A 9,977-nucleotide genomic window follows, 5' to 3' on the forward strand; every position below is an offset into this window, starting at 1 on the left:
ATTGCAATCTGGATATTGCGAATATAAGATGAAAGCTTTATTGATCAAGGTGGGGTTCTGTGACGCCTTTGTCTGGTCGTTGAACACAAACGAAGTGCGCGAAGTTGCAGCTATGGCGAACTTTTAATCTAAACAAAACCCAAAGTCTAAACGATGCCCTAAGGGCTGTATATATGGAGGAAGAGGGGGGAATTTCGTGGCCCTTGGTGGAGGAGTCCGAAATCAACCCTATCTCTTGTTTCCCCACACATACGGACTCTAAAAATAGCCTATACTTATGTATTTCGAAATTACATGGGCCTGGCCCAATAATAAGGTGACGCAGCACCTAAAATAGCCTCGGGACGAAATTTATGAAGTGGCATCTTGTATATTTCGTCCAAGGCTTCATGCACCCATTATGGTGGCTTCAAAGTCCTGAAATCATCACTTGTAACTCCGTTCTTGTTCCCCTTGCGCATGCCATCATCTCCATGCTTGTTCTTGCTCCAATGTTCATCCTTCTCCAAGCTAGGCCCTTCATTTGTAAGCAAAACAAATGTATCCAATTTAGGCAGCATCATATTCTCATGAACATTAGAATCATTACCAAGAAACGAAAGTACCTGGTAATTTAGTTGGCGTGCACGAGCTCTAGTAATTGGTCCAGTATGTATAGCAGCAGGGGCTGTGGGTGTAACAATTGTATTGATGTCCTCATCAACTTGCTACACATTTCTTTTGGCCAAAGATGAGACGGGATGTTGAGCGTTTTATTGCTCGATGCACTACATGTCAAAAAGCTAAGTCACGACTCAATCCTCATGGTTTATATATGCCTTTGCCTGTACCTAGTGTTCCTTGGGAGGATATATCTATGGACTTTGTTTTAGGTTTACCTCGAACAAAGAAGGGGAGGGATAGCATATTTGTTGTCGTGGATAGATTCTCGAAAATGGCACACTTTATACCATGTCATAAAAGCGATGATGCTGTTAATGTTGCTGATTTGTTCTTTCGTGAAATTATTCGCTTGCATGGTGTGCCAAATACTATTGTTTCAGATCGTGATACTAAATTTCTTAGCCACTTTTGGAGATGTTTATGGGCTAAGTTGGGGACTAAACTGCTTTTTAGTACTACTTGTCACCCCCAAACTGATGGACAAACTGAAGTAGTCAATAGAACGTTGTCTACTATGCTTAGGGCTATTTTGAAGAATAATAAGAAAATGTGGGAGGAATGCTTGCCTCATATTGAATTTGCTTATAATCGTTCATTGCATTCTACTACTAAGATGTGCCTTTTTGAAGTTGTGTATGGTTTCCTACCTCGTGCACCTATTGATTTGTTGCCTCTTCCATCTTCGGAGAAGGTTAATTTTGATGCTAAACAACGTGCTGAATTGATTTTAAAAATGCATGAGTTAACTAAGGAAAACATTGAGCGTATGAATGCTAAATATAAACTTGCTGGAGATAAGGGTAGAAAACATGTTGTGTTTGCACCTGGAGATCTTGTTTGGTTACATTTGCGTAAGGATAGATTTCCTGATTTGCGCAAATCAAAGCTAATGCCACGTGCTGATGGTCCCTTTAAGGTGTTAGAGAAAATAAATGATAATGCATATAAACTTGAGTTGCCTGCAGATTTTGGGGTTAGTTCCACTTTTAACATTGCAGATTTGAAGCATTATGTGGGTGAGGAAGATGAACTTCCGTCGAGGACGACTTCATTTCAAGAAGGGGAGGATGATGAGGACATCAATACAATTGTTACACCCACAGCCCCTGCTGCTATACATACTGGACCAATTACTAGAGCTCGTGCACGCCAACTAAATTATCAGGTACTTTCGTTTCTTGGTAATGATTCTAATGTTCATGAGAATATGATGCTGCCTAAATTGGATACATTTGTTTTGCTTACAAATGAAGGGCCTAGCTTGGAGAAGGATGAACATTGGAGCAAGAACAAGCATGGAGATGATGGCATGCGCAAGGGGAACAAGAATGGAGTTACAAGTGATGATTTCAGGACTTTGAAGCCACCATAATGTGTGCATGAAGCCTTGGACGAAATATACAAGATGCCACTTCATAAATTTCGTCCCGAGGCTATTTTAGGTGCTGCGTCACCTTATTATTGGGCCAGGCCCATGTAATTTCGAAATACATAAGTATAGGCTATTTTTAGAGTCCGTATGTGTGGGGAAACAAGAGATAGGGTTGATTTCGGACCCCTCCACCAAGGGCCACGAAATCCACCCCCTCTTCCTCCATATATACAGCCCTTAGGGCATCGTTTAGACCTTGGGTTTTGTTTAGATTAAAAGTTCGCCATAGCTGCAACTTCGCGTACTTCGTTTGTGTTCAACGACCAGACAAAGGCGTCACAGAACCCCACCTTGATCAATAAAGCTTTCATCTTATATTCGCAATATCCAGATTGCAATCTCAGTTTCTTGCTTGTTCTTTGTTTGCTCGCAGGAAACAGACCCTCGTGGTCAGGTTGATCGTGCTCCGGCGTGGTCAATAACCTCTCGGAGTTGGTTTAGCGATTGCTAAGGCGCGACGTCCTCGCACGTTCGTAGTCGGATCGTCAAAGTCGACTTCCACCAAAGCGAAATCCACCATCTCATCGAAAGACGGGACACCTTTGCCTCTATCACCCAAGGTTACCAAACAAACGTGCATCACGTAGAGCAATAAAAACAGCACGTAAATGTTCCAAATGTTCCTCCAAAGATCTGCTATAAATCAATATGTCATCAAAGTAAACTACCACAAATCGTCCAATGAAAGCACGTAAAACTTCGTTCATTAATCTCATGAAAGTACTAGGTGCATTAGTTAACCCAAAAGGCATGACTAACCACTCATATAATCCAAACTTAGTTTTAAATGCTGTTTTCCATTCATCTCCCAATTTCATACGAATTTGATGGTAGCCACTACGCAAATCAACTTTGGAGAATATTGTAGAGCCACTCAATTCATCAAGCATATCATCTAGCCTAGGAATAGGATGACGATAACGAATAGTAATATTATTAATGCCTCTACAATCAACACACATACGTGATGTACCATCCTTTTTCGGCAGTAGAATAATAGGAACAGCACAAGGACTAAGGGATTCGCGTATATAACCTTTGTCGAGAAGCTCTTGTACTTGACGCATAATCTCCTTCGTCTCCTCTGGATTGGTACGGTATGGTGCACGGTTTGGCAGTGAAGCACCGGGAATTAAGTCAATCTGATGCTCAATCCCTCGAATAGGCGGTAATCCCGGTGGCACGTCTTGTGGAAAAACGTCAGCGAACTCCTGCAAAATGTTAGTGACAGCAGGAGGCAAAGAGGAAGGCATGTCCTCGAATGAAAATAATGCCTCTTTGCACACAAAAGCATAGCAAACAGATTTGCTGAAATCTAGCTCATCAATATCAGATTTGATGGCAAATAAACATGCACTTTTCAATTTAATTTCAGAAGCAACACTAGATGGTTTATTATTAGGCTTCATTTGTTGCTCAAATTCTTTTGCCACAATCTGATTTTCACTCTTATTCTTCTCCTGTTTTGCTTTATTAGCTCTATTAATATCATCTTTCAAAATGGAATCAGGAGTCATAGGAAGCAAAGTAATATTTTTATCCTTATGAACAAGTGTATAGTGATTGTTTCTACCATGGTGTACAGAATTTTTATCAAATTGCCATGGTCTACCAAGTAATAAGGAACATGCTTGCATAGGTACCACATCACAATCAACATAATCAGCATATGTAGAGATACTAAAATGCACACGAACAATACGTGTTATCTTAACCTTGCCGCTGTTGTTGAACCATTGGATGTAGTAAGGATGTGGATGTGGTCTTGTGGTGAGAGAAAGCTTCTCCACCATCTCCATGCTAGCCAAGTTGTTGCAACTACCTCCGTCTATGATGACGCGCACAGAACGTTCCTTCACAACTCCCTTGGTATGGAACAAATTGTGCCTCTGATTTTGCTCAGCTTGTGTGACCTGCACACTCAAAACACGTTGAGCAACTAAACATTCATACCTGTCAGCGTCTTCAGGAGCCATGTATTGCTTCTCATGATCAGAATCATCTCCACCATGTTCTTCACGTGTAATAAGAGCCAAAGTCTCCTCATCATAGTCACTAGCAGACTCATATCCACCATCCGCGGTAGCAATCATCACACGCGGAGATTTGCATTCTCTCACATAATGACCTCCTCCCTTACAACGACGACAAATAATATCACTTGTGTGCCCTGTTGATGCCATGGAAGAAGAAGAACGCTGTGCAGGCCCCGCAGGTGCGCTCTTGGCAGATAATGGTGGTTGTGCCTGTTTTCTTGTATCACGGCTGGAGGTGGCACCGGATGGAGGTGGTGGTGCAGTTGAAGTAGAAGATGCACGTGGTGTCCATGATGAAGGTCGGCCTGCAGAAAAGTTAGTTCGCCCCAATGCTTGTCGATCCTGCACTTCACGTTCAGCTTTACAAGCAAGATGGAATAAACGAGTGATATTAGTATACTCCTTATAGTCTAGAATGGTCTGAATCTCTCTATTTAATCCACCCAGAAAACGTGCAAGCATAGCTTCATTCTCCTCAACAATACCACATCTAATCATGCCAGTTTGTAATTCCTGATAATATTCTTCTATAGAATTTTTCCCTTGTCTTAAACGCTGCAATTTTTGAAGCAATTCACGTTGATAATATGGTGGAACCCAACGCGTACGCATAGCAGTTTTCAAAGCAGCCCAAGTAGTTGGAATAGGATATAATCTACAATGTTCAGACCACCATACACATGCAAAACTAGTGAAAGCACAAATAGCAGCAGCAACTCGTCTCTCCTCAGGATATTGTAAACATGTAAATCGTTGTTCAGTTTCTAACTCCCAAGTAAGATATATATCAGGAACATATCTTGATAGAGGCGAGGGTGTCCCGATCTTTCGATGAGATGATAACTATCGATTTGGTGGAGACGACTTTGATGATCCGACTACAAACGTGCACGACGTTGCGCCTTAGCAATCGCTAAACCAATCTCCTGAGGTTACTGACGAGGCCGGAAGCACGGTCAGCCTGACCACGAAGGTCTATTCCTGCAAGCAATCGAAGAACGAGCAAGAATATGATAAAGCAATCTGAATATTGCAAATATATATGAGGTATTGATAATGGTGGGGATCCGGAAGCGGTCTTGGTCTGGTCGTTGGACACAAACGAAGTACACGAAGTTGCAATGGCTAACTTTTAACTAAAGAAATCCCAAGGAAAAGCTACTAGATGGATCTACTTATATAGGAGCAAGGGGTGGAGGCCAAGGAGGTGGGAGGACGTCCCAAGGCAGCCTAAAACTAAATCTAGGTCGTACAAGGCCAATGGGCCCAAGTGGAGGTGATGTAACACCTTTGGACTTGTAGTTTGACTCGGATTCTGCTGCAGCATCAGATTGTTTCGTCCACAACTCAACGCTCCGGACGAATTTGAAGGTGATTCCAATTGGGTTGGAAAGTGCACGAAATCTAGTTTCCAACAAAAAAAGAATCACCCAATTCGGAGTCCGTATGAAAAACTTGTGTGCGTTTTGAGTCAGGTGTGTCTGTGCAGTCCGAATCTGAATCCAGAACGTGAGAGACTTGGACTCTATCTTCTCTTGGGCCAAAAGTGACGTGAGAGAACTTTTTGGACAGCAAATAAACATCTCTTTCTTCCTTATCTTCATATGTGGATTGTACAAATGTCCCATACACCTGCAATTAGACAAAACACAAAAGTGTGTGAAGTATTTTTGTTCTGGATAACATAAATAGATTATTGAATAGTTTGCACTAGAAATCACCTGACAAATATGCATATATGCAATATTTTTGGTCATATCCAAGGTAGTCATGTCCTCATCATCTCTATTTAATCCACCCAGAAAACGTGCAAGCATAGCTTCATTCTCCTCAACAATACCACATCTAATCATGCCAGTTTGTAATTCCTGATAATATTCTTCTACAGAATTTTTTCCTTGTCTTAAACGCTGCAATTTTTGAAGCAATTCACGTTGATAATATGGTGGAACCCAACGCGTACGCATAGCAGTTTTCAAAGCAGCCCAAGTAGTTGGAATAGGATACAATCTACAATGTTCAGACCACCATACACATGCAAAACTAGTGAAAGCACAAACAGCAGCAGCAACTCGTCTCTCCTCAGGATATTGTAAACATGTAAATCGTTGTTCAGTTTCTAACTCCCAAGTAAGATATATATCAGGAACATATCTACCCTCAAATGGTGGAATATTCAATTTCAGTTTAGGAATATGGACATCATCTCGTACCTGAGGTGGTGGTGCAGGCCTACCATTACGAATATATACCTGAGGTCGACCTGGTAGTGGTGGTGCTTGTGGATGCACGTAGTTTGGATTTTGATCAACCTCATCCTCATAATCTCCCACATAATCATCATCCTCCTGGGTACCAGCAGCAGCAGTAGTAGGAGCCAAAGAAGCACCAACAGCAGTAGCAGCGGCACCAGAATTTTGTCCTGGCTCAATAGGAACACGCTGTGCTCGTCCATACTGATTCGGAAGGGGGCGTAGTTGTTGTTGTTGCAGAGGTGCGACAGGTGCAGCCGGTGGTGGAAGACGCGCAAGCAGTTCATTAAATCTGTTATCGAGCTTTGTTTCGAACGTCTTCTCAAGGCCAGTAATCTTCTCCATGGCCTCTTCAAAATTGTTCAGCACATCTTGCACCTGTTCAGTCATCATTTGCTGAAACTTATCATGAAGCTCCTTGTTCGATAAGTTCTCCCAGTCAATCTCGTCGGCTTGTGATCCTGGCATGGTTAGCAGCAATAGAAACACACAAGAATATGATCCTACAGACTACTAAGAAGTGGTGGTGGTGTATCACAAATCCGTCAAGCAAATCTCAAATTCTTACCAGTTCTTACCCAGCAGCAGGCGGTGATCGGCAACCGTTGTAGTCAAAAACTCTCAAAGCTTGGATAGAGCGATTACCAGGGAGAGTCAAACACACGACGTAGATGTATGTGGAGCTGGGAAGGCTTATAGTATGGTAGCGAAAAGGGTCAGCAATAATCAATTCAGAGATGCAAAGTTGAATAAACGCTCAACGACGGTACTGTGCTGGTCCTAGGCTAGACTGTGCTAGAGACGCGAGCCTAGAACACAAACAAAATCACGGCGCAGCACGTAAACAAGGGAAAAGCACACTCTGAAATTTTTCTTTTCGCTCTCTTTTTTTTGCGCTCTTTTTTTTTGCGCTGCTTTTTTTTTTGCAAAAAAGCACTATAATGGTGAGTGTCTCAAAACTCTTCCTAGGTCAAACTGACAGGATGGGCACGAAATTTTTTTTTCGACAAATTTTTTTTTTCGACTGCCCGGACCCAAAAACTGGAAACGGGTCAAAAAAAACTTCCTATAATGGCACCTATCTCAAAACACTCAGAAACACCTAAAAAGAGGATAGCCAGAAATTTTTTCGAAAAATGCGTTTTTGAAAAATTTTGGGCCTAAACTTCCTATAATTTTTTTTTCCGAAACCTACTCCGGCAAGGAAACACGAATCGGAATCTAGATGGATCTCGAAAACAAACCTAATATGACAAGAACTCGGATTGGTGGTGGATATATGGTGGTAGATGGCAGCGGTGGTGGTATATGACAGCTGTGGTGGTATATGGATACGGATTCGAAGCGGTGGCGGATAAGCGGTGGTGGTAGATGGCAGGGGTGATGATGATGGTGCGGCGGCGGCGTGACAACTTATGACCAGAACTCGAAACTCTAAAAGACTAGACTCTAAGACCAGCAACTAGAAACGACGATGCAACCGCAAATTCAACAAGGCAAAACCCTAAAAAGATTATGCAAAGGCTCAGATTGGTTCGGATATGATGAACTAACCCTAATTTTTTTTGTGGCTTTTTCGTGGACTGTAGGTATGAAGAACAGACTCGATCTAAACTACGAAAAACTGTAAAATCTCACCGAGCAACCTGGAAATCTGATACCACTTGATAGAGGCAAAGGTGTCCCGTCTTTCGATGAGATGGTGGATTTCGCTTTGGTGGAAGTCGACTTTGACGATCCGACTACGAATGTGCGAGGACGTCGCGCCTTAGCAATCGCTAAACCAACTCTGAGAGGTTATTGACCACGCCGGAGCACGATCAACCTGACCACGAGGGTCTGTTTCCTGCGAGCAAACGAAGAACAAGCAAGAAACTAAGATTGCAATCTGGATATTGCGAATATAAGATGAAAGCTTTATTGATCAAGGTGGGTTCTGTGACGCCTTTGTCTGGTCGTTGAACACAAACGAAGTACGCGAAGTTGCAGCTATGGCGAACTTTTAATCTAAACAAAACCCAAAGTCTAAACGATGCCCTAAGGGCTGTATATATGGAGGAAGAGGGGGGAATTTCATGGCCCTTGGTGGAGGGGTCCGAAATCAACCCTATCTCTTGTTTCCCCAAACATACGGACCTTGGTGGAGGGGCTGTGGGTGTAACAATTGTATTGATGTCCTCATCAGGTGGGTCAACATCATGGGAGCAATCAATGTCAAGAGAGTCCACTAGTGGGACAAGAGAAGCACCATCACCTATGTTACCTTTGGAGCGTCGCTCATGTGTTGTAGGTGAGGTGTTGAAGATCGTCTCGTTGTCATCTTCATCTTGATGGAACCATGTGGGGGGTGCATCGAAACAAGAGATAGGGTTGATTTCGGACCCCTCCACCAAGGGCCACGAAATTCCCCCCTCTTCCTCCATATATACAGCCCTTAGGGCATCGTTTAGACTTTGGGTTTTGTTTAGATTAAAAGTTCACCATAGCTGCAACTTCGCGTACTTCGTTTGTGTTCAACGACCAGACAAAGGCGTCACAGAACCCCACCTTGATCAATAAAGCTTTCATCTTATATTCGCAATATCCAGATTGCAATCTTAGTTTCTTGCTTGTTCTTCGTTTGCTTGCAGGAAACAGACCCTCGTGGTCAGGTTGATCGTGCTCCGGCGTGGTCAATAACCTCTCGGAGTTGGTTTAGCGATTGCTAAGGCGCGACGTCCTCGCACGTTCGTAGTCGGATCGTCAAAGTCGACTTCCACCAAAGCGAAATCCACCATCTCATCGAAAGACGGGACACCTTAGCCTCTATCAAGTGGTATCAGATTTCCAGGTTGCTCGGTGAGATTTTACAGTTTTTCGTAGTTTAGATCGAGTCTGTTCTTCATACCTACAGTCCACGAAAAAGCCACCAAAAAAAAATTAGGGTTAGTTCATCATATCCGAACCAATCTGAGCCTTTGCATAATCTTTTTAGGGTTTTGCTTTGTTGAATTTGCGGTTGCATCGTCGTGTCTAGTTGCTGGTCTTAGAGTCTAGTCTTTTAGAGTTTCGAGTTCTGGTCATAAGTTGTCACGCCGCCGCCGCACCATCATCATCGCCCCTGCCATCTACCACCACCGCTCCGAATCCGTATCCATATACCACCACCAATCCGTGTCCATATACCACCACCGATCCATATCCATATCCTACCACCGCTACCACCACCGCTGCCATATACCACCACCATATATCCACCACCAATCCGAGTCCTTGCTTATTAGGGTTGTTTTCGAGATCCATCTAGATTCCGATTCGTGTTTCCTTGCCGGAGTAGGTTTCGGAAAAAAAAAGAGTCGGGTAGCCACGCTCCGTTTAGGCCCAAAATTTTTCGAAAACGCATTTTCAAAAAAAATTCTGGCTATCCTATTTTTAGGTGTTTCTGAGTGTTTTGAGACAGGTGCCATTATAGGAAGTTTTTTTTGACCCGTTTCCAGTTTTTGGGTCCGAGCAGTCAAAAAAAAAATTTGGTCAAAAAAATTTCGTGCCCATCCTGTCAGTTTGAGTTAAGAAGAGTTTTGAGACACTCGCCATTATAGTGATTTTTCGCAAAAA

Source organism: Triticum dicoccoides, chromosome 3B (assembly GCF_002162155.2).
Source record: "Triticum dicoccoides isolate Atlit2015 ecotype Zavitan chromosome 3B, WEW_v2.0, whole genome shotgun sequence".
NCBI lineage: Eukaryota > Viridiplantae > Streptophyta > Magnoliopsida > Poales > Poaceae > Triticum > Triticum dicoccoides.